At 37.6% G+C, this 24,202-nt stretch overlaps 1 protein-coding gene and 1 non-coding gene across 4 annotated transcripts in view; one reads left to right on the top strand and one right to left on the bottom strand.

Moving 5' to 3' along the window:
* LHFPL3 (LHFPL tetraspan subfamily member 3) overlaps positions 1-24,202 on the top strand; it is a 539,792-nt gene that overhangs the window by 155,604 nt on the left and 359,986 nt on the right. The gene's annotated exons all lie outside the window — the stretch shown is intronic.
* LOC116550477 lies at positions 10,737-10,862 on the bottom strand. Its single transcript, XR_004268439.1, has one exon. It is a non-coding gene; the product is annotated as a U6atac minor spliceosomal RNA (small nuclear RNA).

Here is a 24,202-nt window from a genome sequence, read left to right as displayed (position 1 = left end):
AAATATTTAATTATACTATTACTCACCACATGTTTGTGTAAAGAAAAACCAGTAACAGTCTAAATATCTCCTAATCGAGCATTGGTTAAATAACATTAAGCTTTATCAGACAGTAGACTACTAAGAAGGTGTGAAAAAATGTTCATGTGTAATTTTAAGTAGAAAGATCAGGTTAAAAAGCAGAATGAACAATGCTATCCCATTTTGGTAAAAAGAACTATACACGTGCACACATACATGAATGTGTATATGTGTGTGTCTGTGAAAAATGACAGGATAAAATTACCTTTCTCTGGCTTGTGGAATTAAAAGTACTTTTCATATTTTTCTTTCTGCTTACCTTTATTTTTCTAGATTTTTTATAATGAATGCTTATTTTATGAAAAAGAAAACATTTTTATTTGCTCAAGGCAGCTGTTTCCCAAATGTTCTTGAGTATTCTATTTCATAGTTAGATCATTACCATGTTTAAGAGTTTTTTATTTTAATTTTAATATTTTTCTTCTGAGACAGGATCTCACTCTATCACCCAGGCTGGAGTGCAGTGGCGTGATTTCGGCTCACTGCTGCCTCCATCTCCAGGGCTCAAGTGATCCTCCCACTTCAGCCTCCTGAGTAGCTGGAACCACAGGTACACACCACAACACTCAGCTAATTTTTGTATTTTTGGTAGAGATGGGGTTTTGCCAGATTGCCCAGGCTGGTCTCAAACTCTAGGTCTCAAGGACTCTGCTCACCTCAGCCTCCCGAAGTGTTGGGATTATAGGCGTGAGCCACCACATGCAGCAGAATTTTTTCTTAAGTCCACCCAACATTTATTTAGCATTTATGCAAGCCCATCTCTTTTCATTTGGCTCTTGCTTTATAGATCTTCTTTTGTTTTTATTTGGTTGATAGTGGAAAATAACTGCTCAGCACACTTATGTGATCCCTTCTGTACTAGAGAAGATAGTAATCAAGTCACCTGTTACTCATTTTTCTCTCCAGGCCAGACTCCATTTCTTTCGTCTTTCTTCATGCATCTATTTTCTGTTCCTTTCATCTTTATTTGTTGTTCACCTCTGAAAACTGTCTACTTCTTCATGTAGAATTTAAAATGTAGTGACCAAACTGAAAACAATCATAGAAAAATATGACTTAAGCAAACTACGATGGAAGGAGTTGTCATTAACCCTTAGCTATTGAAGAGCATGATACCCTTTTTATTATTTAAGTTGTTATCAATTGCATATTTACCTCATGTTTATAAACAGGATTTCCCAAGGTTTTCTATTTTTTTGCTACATTTTCATCTCACATTTTACTCAAATTTTTAATATCTGCTGTTAAATTTTTGTCCTAAATCTTTGATCGCTTATGTGTTTCCCCTATGGCATTAAATTACATCCTTTGGATAGGAAAATTTCTCAAAAATATCAATGTCATTTTGAATTCAGTGATCAAGTCAGTGATCTTAAAAGCAATAGTAATCCTCCTGATTGAGAATTCTCTGCAGATCTGATGAATGCATTCCTGATTCTGGGTTATGAATATTGAATACAAATATAGGGGCCTCAGGGCTGATTCCAATATATCCTACATCATCTTCTCTAGGTTACATGTTTAATTCAACTATCTACCCACATTACAATAGGACAATAATCACCTTATTTCTACCTTACTGATAAGACAAGGTTTGTAATACCACTAAAACCAGAACTGAAGAAAACTTACTAAGGTCACTATCTCTTGGTTTTCATTGTGTTGTAATATTGTAAAAAGAATTATACTTGGTTCAGCATGCTTTGTTCTTCATAGACTTATTGTGGAGGATTTTTATTGGCTAATGATAAGCAGTGGAACAGTTGGCCTCATGAAATTTTGCTAGCTATCAAGGATTGCAAAGTCATACTGCCATATGTATACACATATGTGTACATATATATACTATTCTATATACATACATATACTGTATGTATATATAGACTGCTATGTGTGCACATATATGTATATACAGTCTATGTATACATAGGAGTTAGCATATCAAAGCAGAACTCTTCAACATTTACAGTTTTGTCAGAGTAGCGCTGGCTTCCAAAATCAATATTCAGATAAATAGGCATTAAAGGAAATGTATATTACTTCTCTGTCCTATGGGACATATATCATACAACCAGTGGAATTTTTGTCCTCTAACTCCATGATTATATTCAATCATGAACAGGGAAAACATTTTACCTGAGCTGCATTTATTTTTAAAGCCATCACATTCAAATGAGATATGGAAATGAAAAGCTTTCACATTGCTGATGCTGAAGAGCAAATTAGAAGCAAACGATGATAATTATAAAGTTCAACCTTGTGTTATCCCGTATATGCCAAAAGGTAATGAGAAGGAAGAGGATAAAAAGTTGAATCTGGTAAAGATGAAGAATGGTGAGCTGTCAATGAGTTCCAGATGAAAGAGGCATAATAACACACTGGATTTCATGAAAAAAATAGTCTGAGCATGGATGACTGAGTTGTTTTGTTTGATAGGAAGAAAAATTAAAACTCTTTGGGAATATTGCAATCAATTAATTATCATATATAAAAAAGATATTTATATATCCAAAAAAGATAAGCACAAAATGATGAATGAATGATTATAGTAGAAGAATCCAATTGAGTATTCAAATAGGAATAAATGCAATTAATAGAATTAGTCACTGTTACAATTACCAAAGCACGTTATTGTAATATATCTAATCTCTTTCAAGTAGATTAATGAGAAGTCTTTAAAAAGTTACTCTTCTCCATTTTCCAAGGTCATAGGTATAGACCAGAAGTTACATATAGAAAGGACATCTTGTATATATCTTTCCCTCCACAGAGAGTAAGTGCAAAATGGACCTAATTATACATAATACATAGACATTTCTTTGAAAATGAATGTAATGAACTCACTGGTGTGGCATGAAAACTGATCTTATAAGGAAATTCCTCCCCTACCCTACCCCCACTGCAATACCTTAGAGTATACTAAGCACATTCCAACCCATTTGTTATTCCATCACTGAACTACTACTCTTTCTTCAGGACTCAGCTTAGATGCACCTTCTCTGAGAAGCCTTGCCTAAGCCCTCAAGGCTCCCAAGTGTTCCCATGACATTGCTGTGTATATCATGTTCTCTACCACTTATTCCAGGATATGTTCCCTTATTTGTCTCTCCCACTAAATTGTAGTCAAGTCCTGAGGCTGTGTTATACCCACCTTTGTATACCCAGCACCTACTGTCGTGCCTGGCACTAATTAGGTACATATAATCTCACTTGAGCGTCAGTACAACCCTAAGAGGTCTAGATCGGGATTAAACACACTATTTAATAATGAAGAAAATGAGCCTCTTGGATCATCTGTGATTTGCACAAGGTCATACAGACAGTGAAACAGCTGTGATTCAAACATTTGGTCATGGAACCCAAGGAAGATAAAATTTTAACAGGAGTATCCAAGCAATTCCAAATGCAGCAGACATTTGGATTTCATTTTTAAAAATAGAATATGGTGTTCCCCTCCCTATGTCCATGTTTTCTCATTGTTCAACAACCACTTATGAGTGAGAACATGCAGTATTTTGTTATCTGTTCTTGTGTCAGTTTGCTGAGAATGATGGTTTCCAGCTTCATCTATGTCCCTCCAAAGGACATGAACTCATCCTTTTTTATGGCTGCATAGTATTCCATGGTGTATATGCAGGGCCTGTTGGGGGTTGGGAGAGCTAGGGGAGGAATAACAGGGGATGGGGGGTTTGGGGAGGGATAATATTAGGAGAAATACCTAATGTAAATGACTGGGGGATGGATGTGGTAAACCACCATGCCTTGTGTGTACCTATGTAACAATCCTGCACCATCTATCTGCACATGTACCCCCAGAACTTGAAGTGTGTAATTTAAAAAAAAAGAAAAGAGTATGGGACTAACTAGTGATCTTTGAAAGCAGCCTCAGCAAAAAACTGAGGAATAAAGGTACAAATCCAGGAGATTTAGAAAAAACAAATTGTGATTAAAAGAATGTAATATAAATAGCTGACTAATTCCCAAAGTATTCCATTGGAGACCACAGAACTGTGGACAGTCTCTAAGATAGCATATTAAGAAAATTAATTTTTAGATGGGAGACCTGGTGTCTCCATTTATACATTGCATTAAATGAAAATAAAAGATATCAAACTTTGTGTGAAGCAGCTAACAGTACTGAAAGGGAAGTTTATAATATTAAATACATTAGGAAAATTTATACATACATTAGAAAAAAGGAAAAATCTCAAATCGGTAATCTAAACCTACATCTCCAGAACCTAGAAAAAGCAGAGAAAATAAACCTAAAGCAAGCAGAAGGAAAGAAAGAATAAAGGTAAAAGCAGAACTCAATGAAATTTAAAATAGAAGAAAAAAAGAGAAAACCAAAGAGCTGTGTTTTTTTAAAGCTCAATAAAAATTGACAAACCTCTAGCAAGATGACAAAAATAGAGACGAGATACAAATCAATATCAACAATGAAATAGGTATATCACCACAAGCCCTGCAGACATTGAAAGATTTAGTATATACAGTGAGCAAATCTGTATGATAAATTTGACAAATTAGACAAAATTAATCAATTTCTGAACAAACACAAATGACCACAACTCAAGTAATATGAAATACATAATTTTAATGACCTGTAACTATATAGGAACCTAAATTCATAATTTAAAAACTCTCCTGTATAGGAAATTGCCAGGCCTAGTTGATTTCACCAGAGAATTCTACCAAAAAGTAGAAGAGGAGGGAATGCTTCCCAATGTATTTTATAAAACTAATATCATCCTGATAGCAAAACCAAAGACAGTACAAAAAAGAAAGGAAGAAAGGGAAAAAAAGGAAAGACAGAAAGACACAAACTACAGACCAACATTTCTGATGAATGTAGACTCAAAAGTCCTAAACAAAATATTGGCAAATAGAATTGAACAATATGTATAAAGAATTACATACCAATACCTTGTGGGATTTATCCCAAGCATGTAAAACTGGTTTAATATTTAAAAATTAACCTGTGTAATCTACCATATTCACAGGCTAAAGAAGAAAAATCACATGATTTTATCAATAGCTGTAGAAAAAGCATTTGATAAAAGTCTACACCCATTTATTGTATAAAAAAAATCAGAAAAAAAAGAGTAAAACTTTCTCAACATGATATAAAAAAACAGCTGCAAAAACCTTACATGTAGCATTATGCATAATGATGAAAAATTAAATGCTTTGCCTGTAAAATCAAGAGCAAGGCAAGTATGTCTGCTCTCACCACTCTTATTTAGCATAGACCCAGGAGCTCTACCTGGCACAATAAGTCAAAATAAAATAAAGACATACAGATCCAAAAGAAAAATTTACTTTCCCTATTTTCAGAGGATATAACTATGTGTAGAAAGTCTCAAGGAATCTACAAAAATACTCCTAGAACTAATGTAAGGTCCACATGTTCACATGATACAATATAAATATATAAAAAGCAATTGTAATCAACATGGGATATCAAAGTGAAAATACAATATTATTTATAATAACTAAATAGAAGAAAAATGTGAGATACTTTAATGTAAATCTGACACATGTACAGGGCTTATATGCTGAAAACGAAACAATGCCAATGAGTGAAATCTCAAAACGGAATACATGAAGACACATACCATCTTTTTGGGTTAAAAGACTCATTATAGTGGAGTTATCATTCTTTCCCCAATTGATTACAGATTTAGCATAATCCCTGTCAAAATCTCAGCAAGACTTTCTGTAGATACCGAAAATACTATTCTAAAATTTATATTGAAAGGCAAAGAAACTGGAGTTGCTAAAACAACTTTGAAAAAGAAGAACAGAATGGGTGGAATCCATATATTCAATCTCAAGAAATATTTTCTAGCTACACAAATCAAGACTGTGATATTGGTAGAGGGATAGACACACAGATCAATGAAACAAAATAGAGAACCCCAAATAGATAAGGTTGCAAAAGCATTTTAATGGATGGGCTTTTCAACAAATGGTAGTGGAGTAACTGGACATTACCAGGCATAAAAATGAATCTTGCCCTAGGTCTCAACTTTATACAAAAATTTACTCAAAAAGGACTGCAGTGTTAAATATAAAACTGTAAAACCTTTATAATAAAATAATAGTGAAAATTCTTTGTGATCTAGGGCTAGGCAAAGAGCTCATAGACGTGACATCAAAAAAACAAATCGTGCATAAAAGGAAACACTGACAAGTTGAATTTCATCAAAATGTAAAACTCTTGCTCTGTGAAAAACCCTGTTGAGAGAATTGAAGTATAAGTTACCAGGTGGGAGAATGTATTTGAAAACTATGTATTTGAAAAAGGAACAGAAAACCAAATACCACATGTTCTCACTTATAAGTGGGAGCTAAATGATGAGAACACATGGACACATAGAGGAGAACAATAAACTCGGGGTCCTATCAGAGGGTGGAGGGTGGGAGGAGGGAGAGGATCAGGAAAAATAACTATTGAGTGCTAGGTTTAGTATCTGAGTGATTAAATAATCTGTACAACAAGCCCCCATGACACAAGTTTATCTTTATAACAAACCTGCACTTGTATTCCTGAACTTAAAAGTTAAAAAAAGAAAGAAATGGACTAGTATCTAGAATATATAAAGAACCCTAAAAACCCAACAGTAAAAATACAAACAAACCAATTAGAAATTAGACAAAAGACATTTCATTGAAGAGGATATACGAATGGCAGGTAAGTACATGAGAAAATGTTCAATGTCATAAGCTGTTAGTAATATGCAAACTTAAACCACCGTGACACAACCAATTCTGGCAAGCACATGGAGAAACTTAATCACTTGTACGTTGGTAGTGGGAATGTAAAATGGTACAGCCACTCTGGAAGACAGTTTGGCAATTTCCTAAAAAACTAAAATATGTGATTAGTATAGGATCCAACACTTGTACTCCTGGACATTTTTCCCAGAGAAATGAAGGCTTATGTTCACCCCAAAACCTCTATATAAGTATTCATGGATGTTTAATTCATAATAAACAATAATTGGAGACAACCCAATGTTTTTCAGTGGGGATTGGTTAAAGCAAACTGAGGCACATCCATACGATGGAATACTGCTCAGTAGTTTAAAGGAACAAATCATTGATACTTGCAGCAACTTGGATGAAACTACACATAAAAGACTACATGTTGGGTTCAGTGTACACTGCTTGGGTGATTGATGGGTGCACCAAAATCTCAGAAATCATCACTAAAGAACTTAGTCATGTAACCAGACACCTCTTGTTCCCCTAAAACCTTTTGAAATAATTTTTTTTTATTTCCCATTTAGAAACACTCAGTGTTAAATAAATTGAGATTCTAAGTATGTCTTCTGAAAAACTGGAGTGACTCATTATAATAATGGTTTCTCTTCTCTTTGCTTCGCTTATCTTCTTTTTGAGACAGAGTCTTGCTCTGTCGCCCAGGCTGGAGTGCAGTGGCACAATCTTGGCTCACTGCAACCTCCATCTCCCAGGTTCAGGTGATTCTCATGCCTCAGCCACCTGAGTAGCTGGGATTACAGGCACACTCCACACTTGGTTAACTTTTGTATTTTTTTCCCATTTATTTTATTGCATTTTAGGTTTTGGGGTACATGTGAAGAACATGCAAGATTGTTGCATAGGTACACACGTGGCAGTGTGATTTGCTGCCTTCCTCCCCATCACCTAATCTGGCATCTCTCCCCTTGCTACCTCTCCCCAGCTCCCCACCCCCCACCGTCCCTCCCCTATTTCCCCCCAACTGACCCCCTCCCTGTGTCCATGTGTAGTGCTCCCCTCCCTGTGTCCATGTGTTCTCATTGTTCAACACCCGCCTATGAGTGAGAACATGCAGTGTTTGATCTTCTGCTCTTCTGTCATTTGATGAGAATGATCTTTTCCAGGTTCATCCATGTCTCTACAAATGACACAAACTCATCATTTTTGATGGCTGTATAATATTCCATGGTGTATATGTGCCACATTTTCCCTGTCCAGTCTATCATCGATGGGCATTTGGGTTGGTTCCAGGTCTTTGCTATTGTAAACAGTGCTGCAATGAACATTCGTGTGCACGTGTCCTTATAGTAGAACGTTTTATAATCCTTTGGATATATAGCCAGTAATGGGATTGCTGGGTCAAATGGAATTTCTATTTCTAGGTCCTTGAGGAATCGCCACACTGTCTTCCACAATGGTTGAACTAATTTACACTCCCACCAACAGTGTAAAAGTGTTCCTATTTCTCCACAACCTCTCCAGCATTTGTTGTCTCCAGATTTTTTAATGATTGCCATTCTAACTGGCGTGAGATGGTATCTCAGCGTAGTTTTGATTTGCATTTCTCTGATGACCAGTGATGATGAGTATTTCTTCATATGTTTGTTGGCCTCACGTATGTCTTCTTTTGTAAAGTATCTGTTCATATCCTTTGTCCACTTTTGAATGGACTTGTTATTTTCTTGTAAATCTGTTTTAGTTCTTTGTAAATTCTGGATATCAGCCCTTTGTCAGATGGGTAAACTGCAAAAATTTTTTCCCATTCTGTTGGTTGCCGATTCACTCTAGTGACTGTTTCTTTTGCTGTGCAGAAGTGTGGAGTTTGATTAGGTCCCATTTGTCTATTTTGGCTTTTGTTGTCAATGCTTTTGGTGTTTTGGTCATGAAGTCCTTGCCTATGCCTATGTCCTGAATGTTTTTGCCTAGATTTTCTTCTAGGGTTTTTATAGTGTTAGGTCTTATGTTTAAGTCTTTAATCCATCTGGAGTTATTTTTAGTGTAAGGTGTCAGGAAGGGGTCCAGCTTCTGCTTTCTGCACATGGCTAGCCAGTTTTCCCAACACCATTTATTGAACAGGGAATCCTTTCCCCATTGCTTGTTTTTGTCTGGTTTGTCAAAGATCAGATGGTTGTAGATATGTTGTGTTGCCTCCGAGACCTCTGTTCTGTTCCATTGGTCTATATCTCTGTTTTGGTACCAGTACCATGCTGTTTTGATTACTGTAGCCTTGTAGTATAGTTTGAAGTCCGGTAGTGTGATGCCTCCCACTTTGTTCTTTTTGCTTAGAATTGACTTGGCTATGCGGGCTCTCTTTTGGTTCCATATGAAGCTTAAGGTGATTTTTTCCAATTCTGTGAAGAAGGTCATTGGTAGCTTGATGGGGATAGCATTGAATCTGTAAATTACTTTGGGCAGTGTGGCCATTTTCACAATATTGATTCTTCCTAACCATGAACATGGAATGTTTCTCCATCTGTTTGTGTCCTCTCTTATTTCGTTGAGCAGTGGCTTGTAGTTCTCCTTGAAGAGGTCTTTTACATTCCTTGTTAGTTGTATTCCTAGGTATTTTATTCTCTTTGTGGCAATTGTGAATGGAAGTTTGTTCTTGATTTGGCTCTCTTTAAGTCTGTTATTGGTGTATAGGAATGCATGTGATTTTTGCACATTGATTTTGTATCCTGAGACTTTACTGAACTTGCTTATCAGTTTCAGGAGATTTGGGGCTGAGGCGATGGGGTCTTCTAGATATACAATCATGTTGTCTGCAAATAGAGACAATTTAACTTCCTCCTTTCCTATTTGAATGCCCCTTATTTCTTTTTCTTGCCTGATTGCTCTGGCTAGAACTTCTAGTACTATATTGAATGGGAGTGGTGAGAGAGGGCATCCTTGTCTGGTGCCACATTTCAAGGGGAATGCTTCCAGTTTTTGCCCATTCAGTATGATATTGGCTGTTGATTTGTCGTAAATAGCTTTTATTATTTTGAGATACGTTCCGTCAATCCCTGGCTTATTGAGCGTTTTTAGTATAAAGGGCTGTTGAATTTTGTCAATGGCCTTGTCTGCATCAATTGAGATAATCACGTGGTTTTTGTCTTTGGTTCTGTTTATGTGGTGAATTACGTTTATGGACTGGCGTATGTTGAACCATGCTTGCATCCCCGGGATGAAGCCTATTTGATCATGGTGGATAAGCTTTTTGATGTGCTGTTGCAATCGGCTTGTCATTATTTTATTGAAGATTTTTGCATCTATGTTCATCATGGATATTGGCCTGAAGTTTTCTTTTCTTGTTGAGTCTCTGCCGGGTTTTGGAATCAGGATGATGTTGGGTCTCATAAAATGATTTGGGAAGAATTCCCTCTTTTTGTATTGTTTAGAATAGTTTCAGAAGGAATGGTACCAGCTCCTCTTTGTATGTCTGGTAGAATTTGGCTGTGAACCCGTCTAGACCTGGGCTTTTTTTGGGTGGTAAGCTCTTAATTGCTGCCTCAACTTCAGACCTTGTTATGGATCTGTTCAGGGTTTCGTCTTCTTCCTGGTTTAGGCTTGGGAGGGGGCAAGTGTCCAGGAATTTATCCATTTCTTCCAGGTTTACTAGTTTATGTGCATAGAGTTGTTTGTAATAATCTCTGATGATGGTTTGAATTTCTGTGGAATCTGTGGTGATATCCCCTTTATCGTGTTTTATTGCACCAATTTGGTTTTTCTCTCTTTTCTTTTTTATTAATCTGGCTAGTGGTCTGTCTATTTTGTTGATCTTTTCAAAAAACCAGCTCCTGGATTTATTGATTTTTTTGAAGGGTTTTTTGTGTGTCTATCTCCTTCAGTTCTGCTCTGATCTTAGCTATTTCTTGTCTTCTGCTGGACTTTGAGTTTTTTTGATCTAAAAATGATGGTTAGATGCCACGAAGTAGGTGGCAATGCCTTAACCGTATGCGTGTTGTCAGGCCCGAGGGCCTCTTCCATCCTTGTCAAGGGGAGTGCTAACCTTCTCTCCTTTAATACAACATAACTTTTGTATTTTTAGTAGAGATGGGTTTCACCATGTTGGCTAGAGTGGTCTCAAACTCCTGGCCTAAAGTTATCCTCCTCAGCCTCCCAAAGTGCTGGGATTATAGGCATGAGCCACTGCATCTGGCCCTAACTGTGATTTCTTTATGGAGCATTTTAAACAAGGGTAGGTATTTTGGGACTCTGTAATCATTTATCAGATATTTTCTATATGGCTACCATGTGTCAGACATCACCAGGCATTGGCGATTCACACCAAAAACTCATGTGCTGCCTTCAGACAGCTTCTCATCTAGCAGGCTCTGTGTGTTGCTGTGATGAAAGTGGGACACAGGCTGGGTGTAGTGGCTCACATCTGTAATCCCAGCACTTTGGGAGGCTGAGGCAGGCGGATCACTTGAGGTTAGGAGTTCTGAGCAGTCTGGCCAACATGGTGAAACCCCATCTCTACTAAGAATACAAAAATTAGCCAGACGTGGTGACTCAAGTTTGTCATCCCAGCTACTCAGGAGGCTGAGACAGGAGAATCACTTGAACCTGGAAGGCGGAGTTTGCAGTGAGCCAAGATGGCGTCACTGCACTCCAGCTGGAGCAACTGAGTGAGGACATCTTCTCAAAAGAAAGAAAGAAAGTAGGACACAGGAGAAGGCAGCCAACCAACTGACCTGAGTATCACAGAAGCCTTACCAGTGAGTAATGATTGAGTTGTATCTTGGAGGATGAGCAGTTATTCTCTTTTAAATTGGTGATGAGGCAGCTCTTTTCTCTGTCCATCCAGCTTGTGGCCCTTCCCTAAGCTTCCTTTAGAAACCCTAGGAATAATTTGATGTCTATGGATATGGTTCTCTTTCAGTGACCAATGGAAGACAAAAAACTTGCTTCATCTAACTTGGTTCTCACAAGGTGATAAAAATAAAATATGTGTTAAAATAAAAACCATCTAAAGGCTATGTGCCAAGCTGACCCTCATCCAATTTTAATTTGTTTTTTTACTCAGAAAACTTTACTTTTCTATGTATATTACAATTAAAAGAAGATTGAAATACCCAGATTACTTAAAAGTAGACCAGCAGTTCTCAGCTGGTAGGTAGGATGGTAGGGGAGGGGTGAGAACAAGTGGAGTGTAACTTCAGCAGCCCATTTAACCTATCTGTGCAGAAAAGCTCCTAAAGAAAATGTGTGATACATGTTCTAGTGCTGGGAAAACGGCTGATAACTCCCAGCATGGAAGGTGACTTAATGTGGATTTGTACATTTTTAAATTAACTACAGTCAGTCAGTGAAAAAAAAAAAAAGTGGGGGAGGGGGGAGATTGAAAATGAGAAGAGAGAACGTGAAGGAGAAACAGGAACAGGGAATTTTACTTTTTATTCGGAACTCTCCCTGTTGCTCCTGTGGTTTTAATTCCAATCCAGCTGTGTATGAAGAAGTTATAACACAGAGGAGATCCCCATTACATGGTCAGTCCTAACACATCAAGCAGAGGCAATAATTAAAGATGGAGAGTGACAAATTCAAATACAATTTCTCTCTCTCCTCCTAGTATTCACCCTCCTCCTATCTTCCTAGAACAGCAGTTCTTAATTTTGGCTGTACATCAGGGCAGCTTTAAAAAAAAATCTGGATCCCATCCTCAAGAATTCTGATTAAAGTGGTCTTGGGTATCTCCTAGGCAACTGCATTTTTAAAGGTCTTCAAGTGATTGCAAAGTACAGCCAAGGTTGGGAACCACTGGTTAAACAGAGGTCCACAGCTTGTTTAAATTTCATTTGTGAGTAAATTTATGTTTGTTTCAAACAGAAACTGAAAATACAAGGTCAAGGTGTGTGTGGATGGTGTCACTGTGCCTGTAGTGATGAGGTTGTTGAGTACATAATAATGGTTTTAAGGTAGAGGATATATTAATAAATGAAATCAATTAGCATTTTTGGTTGTTAGCTCTCTTAAGATTTCCTGGCCTCCCTGGCCTTCTTCCTGGAACATTATTCCATGTTTTCTTCAGCCATAGAGCTTTTTGGCATATGCCATTCTCCTATACATATCAAAAAGCTCTCTCTCTCTCTCTCTCCCCCTCTCCCCCCACCACCTAGTCCCCATTCTTCTCTCCCTATTCTGCCTAATTAATCTTCCACTTCATCGGATCTCATTCAGTCTTCACTTTTTCAGAGAAGTCAGCCTCTTAGGCTACCATGAACTTCTCCTTCCCAGGACTTATCACAGTTACAATGTTATCATTATTCTCTTAGTGTCTGTCTCTCTCACTGAACTCTAAACTCCAGGAGGGAAGAAATCTCATCTGTTCTGGCTCACAATTTTAGCCCCAGTCACCAGCCCACTGCCTGACACATTGTAGGTGTTCAATAAATGATTTGTTGCCTGATTGAACCAACCAGTCTCTCTATTTAGAAACATGGCGGGAGGTGGGGGTTAGCGAGCTAGAAGATATCGTGAAAAGCAGTTGGCTGGGAATGGTTCTGCCGAAAACTAGTTAATCTGACCTTGGCAGGTCACAAGTCCCAGGGAGCTGGAACTCGGTGTGAACTAGGGGTGGTTCTCAAACTTGGTTGCAAATTAGAGCTACTTGGGAAACTGAAAATACCAATGTCTGAGACTCAACTTAGATGTCACCATTTAACTGGTTTGAGGTGGGATTCATGTATCACGCACTTTAAAATGCTCCAGGGTGATTGAATACGCAAAGTTGAGAACCAGGGGACTGAGCTTAATGATATCTAAAATCTGCAATTATACAATTGTAGGAACTTATGAAGCAACCCACCTTCTTTTGAAGCTACCCTTCTTTTCTGTTAGAATAATCTGCACTCAGTGGAAGCCCAGCCCATGATTACTTGGTAACAAACACAAAGTCAAAGGTATTTGCAACCCACCACATTAATTTTGTCCTACTTCTTTCATTTTCTGCAGTAGCATTGTTTGCCTGCCACCTCTACACAGATGTGGCCTGCTGGCATCCTATGAAGTGAAATTGTGAGATGGTGCTATGTGAGATACGGGTAAATTGGGAATTAATTTTCAAAATAAAAACAGAGAAAATAAAAATTTGCTCTTTTGATTTTTAACTTTCTCATTTTCAAAATAGCAATTTAAAAACACATCTTTCCATCCAAATGCCCAGGGGGATTAATCTGCATTAAAGATTAATTCCCTGAAATGTTTCACTCTTTAACAGTCTCCTGGTTCCATGTTTAATATTCTGCACTAAAAATAAAGTCTGGTGCCAAATTTCATTTGTTGTCACTTTTTAGCTATAATTGACTCTAAGATCTAAAAGAGCTCATCAGATTTCATGACTTCTAACCACAACAGAGCAGTGCCCCTGTTCAAAGAACTAATATCACAAAATGCAAATAAGGAGGGAACATGTTACACAAGCATGTAGGAAGCAGCTCTAGCAGTGAAAAGCCAGCGTGACCTCCTCCAGCTCCTCCAAGTTGTATTATTTTTTGCTGTTATTCACTGAGGTTGTGATATAAACCTCAGTTGATTAATAGAATGACTGGAATTATAAAGGAATTGTGCTTTGAAGTAGCATGTTCTATTCCAACTAGAAAAGTTTATTGGCATAAGTAACAAAAGCAATACGAAAAGGAGGAAATTTTTACAACCCTTTGCAGCCTTTGAGATTAAGTATGCTTTCAGAGTTGGATCTGTATGTAGGGTGTGTAAGACTTGCCTGTGGAAAATACTGAGGCAATTTAAGTTTTTAGGTTGCAAGACCATTACTTAAGGATGAAGAGTTCTTCTAGGAAGTTCCAAACTTTCCCACATTTTCCTGTCTTCTGTGCCCTCCAAACTGTTCCAATCTCTGCCTGTTACCCAGTTCCAAGTCGCTTCCACATATTTTGGTATCTTTACATTAGCACCCCATTCTACCGGTGCCAGTTTACTGTTATTGGTCTGTTCTCATGCTGCTAATAAAGACATACCCAAGACTGGGTAATTTATAAAGGAAAGAGGTTTAATTGACTCACAGCTCAGCATTTCCTGAGGCTGAAGAGGCCTCGGGAAATTCACAGTCATGGCAGAAGGGAAAATAAATACATCCTTTAAATGTGGCATCAGGAAGTACAGAGAGAAACAGGGGAGCGGGGGAAAGCACCTTATAAAACCTTCAGATCTCATTAGAACTCACTCACTATCATGAGAATAGCATAGGGGAAACATGATTCAATTACCTCCCACTGGATTCCTTGCACAACACGTGGGGATTATGGGAAGTACAATTGAAGATGAGATTTGAATGGGGACACAGCCAAACCATATCAATAAATTTCTGTTTTTCAAGATCTTCTAAGGGAGAGAACTAATCATTTAAAATTAATTTTAATAATTATTAGCATTAAATGTAATTAATTTTATTTGCCAAAATAATTTAATTAATTGGTTGATTTAATTAATTGAAATCAACATCACTAGGGATGATCATTAGGGAAACATAAATCAAAACCACAGGGTGATACCCTCTCACTCCAGTCAGAATGGCTATGATTAAAAAGTCAAAAAATAACAGATGCTGGCGAGGTTGCAGAGAAAAAGGAATGTTTATACACCATTGGTGGGAGTATAAATTAGTACAACCTTTATGGAAGACAGTGTGATGATTCCACAAAGACCTAAAACCAGAACTAACATTAGACCCAGTAATCCCATTACTGAATATATACCCAAAGGAATAGAAATCATTCTGTCATAAAGACACATGCATGTGTATGTTCATTGCAGTGCTATTCACAATAGCAAAGACATGGAACCAACAATAGTAGACGGGATAAGTAAAATTTACATATACACCATGGAATACTATGTAATCATAAAAAAAGAACGAGATCATGTCCTTTGTGGGAATATGGATGGAGCTGGAGGTCATTATCATTAGCAGACTAATGCAGGAACGAAAAATTAAATACCACATGTTCTAACTTATAAGTGGGAGTTAAACGATGAAAACACATTGACACATAGAAAGGAACAACACACACTGGGACCTATCAGAGGTGGAGAATGGGAGGAGGGAGAAGATCAGGAAAAATAACTAATGGGTACTAGGCTTAATACCAGGGTGACAAACTAATCTGTACAACAAACCCCCATGACACACGTTTACCTATATAACAAATATGCACATGTACCCCAAACTTCAAAGTTGAATTAAAAAAAGACTGTTAACATTAAAAGTAATTAATAAATTTACTTGCTGAAACATGAAAATTATTTTTATTAAGTTATATATTAATTTTATTAATAGATTATCTTGTTATTAATTATATTAATATTTAATACAAATGTTAAATCAATCATTCTGTGATTTTTAACATACGACTCAAATTATTCAAATAATTGATTGGCTTTTTTTTTTGAGATTAAGTTTTGCTCTTGTTGCCCAGGCTGGAGTGCAATGGCATGATCTTGGCTGACTGCACCCTCTGCCTTCCAGGTTCAAGCGATTCTCCTGCCTCAGCCTCCCTGATAGCTGGTATTAACAGGCACCTGCCACCATGCCAAGCTAATTTTTGTATTTTTAATAGAGATGGTGTTTCACCATGTTGGCCAGGCTGGTCTTGAACTCCTGACCTCAGATGACCTACCTGCCTTAGCCTCCCAAAGTGCTGGGATTACAGACATGAGCAACTACGCCCAGCCAAGTGGCATTATTATAACACAGTTTCATGTACGTATTTTTGTAAGCAACACTCTCAATATATGTCTATAAATATTAAAAACAGAAATCAAATTGATTCTGATCCTAATGTCATCCTACGAATGAGTCATATTAGTCTAGGTTTACATGAATTAAATCAACAATAACAACAAATCAGTAACTGCGGTGTTTCCAGTAACATTTTACTTTGATAATTTATCAAAATTTGTCATCTACACTGTTTGTTTTGGTCACTTGTATACTACTAAAAATAAGTTTATATTCTAATAATTAGAATTCATTCAGAAGAAAAATTTTAAACATTTTGCAGCCATGTTATAACAGGACATTGTTTAAATTTCCAATTTATTTAATTTTTGGTTTGCTTTAAAGAAGTATGATAGGATAATCAATGAAAAGTTTTGCAGGGTAAAAATATATTTTGTTTGAATAATAATAGCAGAAGTAGAAGAAGAAAAGGAATGGTATAAAACCTTTAAGAAGTGGTTGGGCCTTGTTTTTTAAATAAATGATAATGGATATCCAGTATCTACGGTATTTAAATTCTATTGGACACATTTAAAAGTGTGATGCCACTTTGGGAGGCTGAGATGGGCAGATCACCTGAGGTCAGGAGTGCAAGATCAGCCTGGCCAATATGATGAAACCCCATCTCCACTGCAAATGCAAAAATTAGCCTGGCATAGTGGCAGGTGCCTGTAGTCTCACCAAATCAGGAGGCTAAGGCAGGAGAATCACTTGAACCTGGGAAGCGAAGGTTGCAGTGAGCTGAGATTGCACCACTGCACTCCAGCCTGGGTGACAGAAATAAATACATACATACATACATAATTTTTTTATTTATTTAACAAAAATTAATAAATAATTATTTATTTATTTATTTAATAAAAATAAATAACTGTGATGCAAGAGTTTTATTTTAGAATATTTACATGCTTCCTTTGTAACTGTTTAAGTGTATAATAAAAATTTTGGATGTTAACATGAAAAATGTGAAAGGGGTATATATATTTTCAAAAAGTTTTTTGGGGAGATACATGAGGAAAATATACACATTTTTGCTTGTCTTAGAGCTTTCTCTTCTCTTCCAGCAAAACTCTCCATCTCCTATTCCCTCAGGATCGTCTCTGTTCCCTTTCAGTCTGACATACTAAAGCTCATTTGGGTGTGGGTGACTGTGAATCACTTACTCTTCCTATCCTTTACATGATTCACATGTAAGTGTGAATCACTTACATCTGCGCTATACAAGGGTTTATTGGAAATAATAACATAACCTGAAAAATGGTGTTAAAGTGGGAATTTTCAGCTGGACTTGGGCCTTTGAGGGAAGCAGGAAGGTTTCAGAACTCATGCTGAGTGTATTGAGATTCACTAGGCCTGCTCTGGCTATAGGTGATACAGGGGTGTGAGAAGAGCCTAGAAAGAGGGAAAGCATTGGGAACTTTTGGATTAAATAGAATTTTGGTCAAACTCATGATTAAGGAAATTAAACTTTTTAGTTATATGTTCTTTTTATTGTTTAAATAATGATATTCCTGACAGTGCCAGCTCCAGCATTTTGATAAATGTATATCCACACCCAAAATAAGACGGAAACTAGTTTAGAAGAGGAGAAGGAGGTAAAACAGCACCTTTAAAAAGAAGCTGATCATTTGTGTTTGGTGGTTTGTTTGCTTATTTTATGTTGTATTTACTCCTCCAGCTGATCCCTGTGTGAAGAAAACATTGTTTATTCTTTTTAGATTATGAAAAATCTGCCGAACAGGTCAAGGTCATGGCTTTGATGACTCTTTTGACTACTAACACTATGGTACCTGGGAGCCATAGACTATAATTGATGCAGGGAAACAAGCCAGCTGTGTACAGATGCAACTATGTGTTTCTGGGGAAGCAACTGTAGATGCCATATTGGGGGATGGTCAGGAGCATCATAATTATAAATGAAGATTTATAAAAGAGAAATGTGGTTGTCCTTGGTGTTAGTGGAATTTATCCTGCCTATTCCTCAGGACTTCTGTGTTGTCAGGGTCTTGGTAAATGTTGTCAACACACTGAGAAAAGAAAATTAGTGAGTGCTAGTACGTGCCAAGTGTAAGGAGTTTTCTGTGGCAGAAGATATGGTTCCCAGCTTCAAGAAGCCTAAAATCTAGCTGAATAGACAGGATTTATTCTTAAAGAAATGAAAGGCAATACAGAAGGGTCTTTATTGCTATTTGTCTTATGCTCCAGGTCATGTAAAGAGGATTTTATTTGGAGCTAAGCCCACAGGGAAGGCTCACAGCATGGTGCAGGATTTGATTGGGGCCTTGAAACAAGGGTAAGGCTTTGAAAAAAGAAGGAAAGAGAGGTCAGCAGGACCTTCCAAGCAACAGGGACAGGCATAAAGTGTTCAGGAAATAAGAGGTAGATCAGGCTGCTTAGAAAAGTGAGTTTGTGGAAATAAAACGGTCATCTGCTGTCTCCCTCTCTCTATATGTGTGTGTGTGTGTGTGTGTGTGTGCGCGCGCGCGCGTGCGCGTGCGCGCACACACACGTACACGTGCACACCTGCACACACAAGCATGTTATATATACATATACAATGCATATGTACATATATACATGTATGCATATTATATATATGCATATTATATATACATATATACATATGCATATTTTCTAGTTGTTTACTCAAAACTTCATATAAAGTATACTTCTCAAATTGGTCTGGGTTAATAGCAATTTTCTGAGTAATAATAATCTCCACCGTCCCAGAACCCTTACCATGTGTCAGGTACTGTAATAGAGCCTTTAAATAAATACATTATTTCTAACTCTTTAATGATCCCATGTGACAAATTTGTCTCTGCAGTATATGAAACACACATACAATGGAGAATCTAAAAATAGTGCTTTCAAATCCCTTTGAGAATGCGATGTCGTTATCTAGGATAAGGGAAAAAAAGTTATAATGAAAGTTAGTTTTCCCTTTACATCTATATCCTATATGTTAACTCTGCCAAACACATTAAGTAAAATACAATTTGCCTCATGACTCATTAACCAAAGCTGATCAGGAGACACCTAGGTGTTGCCTGTCATTCCTTCCATCTTTCTGTCCTTCTAGTCTACAGGCCAGGCATATTTTCTATCTTCTCCATAAAAATTCTTGAATGTTTAATATGCATATAGTCACTTAGATATAGAAATATATGATGCATGTGCACATGCTTCACTAGCCATGTTGGGGTACCCTCCAAAATGGAAATAGATGGTCACTCTTCAGTGAACAACTGCAACAGAAACAGCAACATCGATGAAAGTCCAGGGAAATTCAGATTTTTGTTACCTTCATTTAGTTTAGTAATAGGGCAACAGTGCCTCGAATCCTCCAACCTAGTGACGCTCCTCAGGAGGGTTTAAAATACTCAGATTCATTGTGTTCATCCCAGACTTAACTAAAAAAGAGTCTCTCACATTCATCTTAGGAATCAGTTATTTAAAAATTTTCTTCAGATAATTCTGATGCAGTCAGTCAATCTATAAACAGGTGTTTAGGAACCATTTGTAATCAATTAATATAACAATCTTGACAAATTTGAAAAGATTGTTTTTCTCTTTTGCCCTACCCTCCAGCAGTATTATAGTTCTGTTAACTAACAATTGTTGACATGTATTTATGGAATTTAGTCAGTATCTAGCAGAGAGGTAGATAATAGGAATGGGGACAGAAGTTGAACAATGCAAGAAGGACAGTAGACCAAGATACAGTATTGATAGCAAGAAAAGGAAAAGGCAGACATGCCAAACACAAAACCTTGGAGCTGAAGTATGGCCCACACCTCCAGAAAGAGTCAAGCTCGCAGGAAGACTGCCAAGGAAGACCAGGCAAAGGACTCCAAAGTTAAAGAGATCTTGACCTCAAGAAGCTACAGCTTAAAGCCTGAAATTCATAGGAAGCCACTTTGCTTTCTATTTTATGGGGGCCAGCAAGTAGCCCTTCTGGTACTAATGTCAGTGAAACCATCTCCTTATCGATTTATGCCTTCCACTCAGTTTGGAGTATCTAAAGGGCAAACCCTCTATCTATCTCTTCCTGTATCCTCAGGCCTAGCCCAGTGCTTCTCAAGTGTTTGTTGAACTGAGCTATAGATTGAACCAAGGACTCCTGATAGATCGACTCACAGTATTGCTCAAGTCATAAAATCTTATCCACAAAAAAGATGTTTGATTTAATTTTGGAGTACTAATTACAATGCTGCTTTGAATAAAGACCAGGAAAAGTGGAAATAGTTTAAGGCTGAATTGTATTTGACCCACAGTCCCTCAGATTTCCTCCAAAATTTACTGGTTCTACATCTCCCCTATTAATTTCATACTATTAGTTCTTTTCTATTCTCACGAACTGGCTAAAAAACAGAACCAAAAATTTTTTTTTCATTTTTTTTCTGCTTTAGCTTCTGCAGTGCTTCAAACCACTGACAAATTATATACCTAGTATTTCTGTTGTAATGTTGGCTTCCCAGAGATGGGAAATATGTTGTGACCATATGCATCGTCGTCGAAATATGAGAAGGTGGTGCTGATTTAACAGCTCCTTTAGCTTGTGTTGGAGTAACAGCTCTCCTTAAAGTAATAGTGGGTGTGTTTGTTTCCCACTCAAGAGTTGAGCTCCTCAATGTGTATCACACATCTTAAATCTCAATATGCTGCTCACTGTTTTAGCTCCAAAAACCACCAATTCAAATCATCCGAAGAGAAACAATTCCTTCCCTTCTTAAACTACTCATGTCACCATGTCTACATGTACTTACTTAACTCATAATGCAACATAATGGCATCAGGCATTGTAAGTCTGAAGACTTCAGCGTAAACATATATGATAAAATATTCAAGGGCCCTCCTGAATTTATGTTCATACTTTTGGTTGCAAGTGACAAAAACCCCAGTCAATTAATTTAAGCAAAAGGAGAGTGTGTTGGTTCATGTAGCAGAAAAGGCTGCTTAGGTAATTCACAAGATTGAAAGAAGAGCTCAAGGAATTAGGCCCTGGGGACTAGTCCAGATTTCTGTTTTTGTTGTTGTTGTTGTTGTTGTTGTTGTTTTTAAGACAGAGTCTCGCTCTGTTGCCCAGGCTAGAGTGGCGTGATCTCAGCTCACTGCAATCTCTGGCTCCTGGGTTCAAGTGATTCTCCTGCCTCAGCTTCCCCCAAGTAGCTGGGGTTGCAGGTACGCCCCACCATACCTGGCTATTTTTGTATTTTTAGTAGAGACAGGGTTTCACCATGTTGGTCAGGCTGGTCTCAGACTCCTGACCTTATAATCCACCCACCTTGGCTCCCCCAAAGTGCTGGGATTACAGGCTTGAGCCACGACGCCTGGCCCTTTCTCTTCTTTTAACTCTGCTTATCTCTCCTTGGCTTTATCCTGTAAGTAAGCATGCTCTCCCAACTGAATGGAGAAGAGCACTGCTGGGAGAGCCAGGTTCCCTCCTTCTCTGTTTGGCAGCTCCAGTAGAAAGAAAGCATCTTTCTCCCAGAGTCCATTTATCAATTCAAGAAAAGGTTTGGATTGATGCCACATAAGCCCCATTCTCATTCCTTTGATCTGAGTTTCTCACCCCTTATTGTACATGAAAATTCCCTCAAGTGTTTTTGTAAGTTCAGATTTGCAAGAACTACCACCAGAAATTCTGAGTCAATAGTTAGGAAAACCATGGATTAGGGAAAGTGTTGGTTTTCCAAAAGAAAGAGACACTAGCCAAACAAACAAAAAACCAAAATATACTCACACAAGAGCCTCATCTAGGATTTGTGATTCCATGAAGATGCCCACAAGTGTCTAGTAGCACAGCAGTGATGCTGTGAAAATATAGAGGCTGACAGAAAAGCTGGAGCATTTTGCAGGAAAATATCACAGCAATCCAAGCTTTGTAGTTACAAATGGCAAGTTCATTAGCTACTTACATGCCTTATGCCTTGTCTATGTAAGTAAATAATGACCAGTGCCAACTTAAAAATGAATTTTTAAAAGGCCACAGCAGTCTCCATTGCTGTGACATACCCTTAGTGACATTAGTTAAGCACTTCTTCGAAATACTGATAAACAATCATATTGACTTAATAAATATTATCCAGACTTTTATTGATGTTACAGTTAAGATTTTTTGGTGCACTAGCAGCAGACACTAGGAAGCAATCTTGAGATTGCTTGAGATTCTAAAAATGAGCTTGGTTCTGTGGATCTAGCATTGATCATATGAAATTCTTATCAACAGGGAGAGACCAACTCATTCAACAGTTGTATAAGGTATCTATTAAATGAAAGGCACTATTCCAGGAATGAGGAAGATACTGCCCGTATGGAGCATACACTCTTGTGGGGAGACAGACAATAAATAAGCATGTACCTATCTAATAAAATGTCAAATAGTGGTAAGTGCAGTGAGGGAAATAAAGCTGGGTGAGAGGAATAACAGCTGGTGCTATTTAAACAAAGGCTTGGGGAAGACTGTTCCAAGATGAACCTATAACAAAGTGAGAGCCATTCAGAGGTCTGGAGGAGAAGAACAAAGGCAAAGGCCTTGAGGTGAAACCACGCTTGGTGTGGTCACCCAGTGTGGCTGCAGCAGTAGCTGGTAGTGATAAAGTTGGAGAAGTGGGCAGGGTGCAGATATTATAGTGCCTTGTAGGCCATGTCATGGAACTGGGGCTGTATTCTAGATGTGATGAGGAATAACCCACTGGTGAATTTGGCAAGTGGGGATGGTGAAAGCCAGTTTTAAAGTTCTATAACATCTCCCAGGTTTCTCTGTGCAGCAGAGACAGTGTGGCCAAAGTAGAAGCTGAATAATTAAGGAGGAGTTCATGAAAGCGTGTTCTCAGGTGGTAGCAGTGGAGGTGGTGAGGTCTGGACAGATTTGGGATAAAATTTGAAGGGCAAAGTGCTCGGTTGGAGACTAAGGGGGACAGAGTTTCTGCAAAAAGAGGGGAGGAACTAATGTTAAGAATCCCTGGAAATAGGAAGTGAAGACTGACAAAATGCCCTGAAATTGGGCAACAGGTCAGTTCTTATGTTTAAATGGAAATAAGATTATCAGTACTGATCTGTGAGAAAGGAATAAGTGGAGTGCTGGGGAGGAAGCTGGATAGGACAGGAGTGAAGGAGGCTGAAGAAGCCCAGGCTACAGACCCAAGAAGGACCCTTTGAAAGTCCTGGTCTCACAGTGGCCATGGCAGTTCACTTTGCCTTCAGGTATACGTCTGAATGAATACAGAGGGAAATTCACTTCTTTTAGAAAACTTTTTAAGGAATATCCATTTACTACTGCCTCCCCACTCATTAGAGGATAGAACTCAAAAAAATTGTAACAAGGGCAGAAACTATACTTTTAATATTCAAAAAGTGAGACCATATTTATTTCAATGTAAGTTACAAATCAAAGTTTGTGCCTGGTTCTCTTTTGGGACATTGATGTCTGTCTTTCTCCATCTCTTGGAAATGGCTGTTCCAAATTAATTAAACTCTCAAGTGAGTACGAGATTCATGTGGAAGGTGAATAATTAAATTAATAGCTTTTTAGACCCTGTGATACATTTTCCACAAAGGAAACAGAAATAAGTTGTTTTTACATCAGAAATTCTGTTGGTTTGATCATTTCAAAGTGATTGGTGTTTT

This window comes from Sapajus apella, unplaced genomic scaffold (genome assembly GCF_009761245.1).
Source record: "Sapajus apella isolate SASKATOON/1434 unplaced genomic scaffold, GSC_monkey_1.0 scaffold7, whole genome shotgun sequence".
Taxonomy (NCBI): domain Eukaryota; kingdom Metazoa; phylum Chordata; class Mammalia; order Primates; family Cebidae; genus Sapajus; species Sapajus apella.
This window is presented reverse-complemented; position numbering and strand designations above follow the sequence as displayed.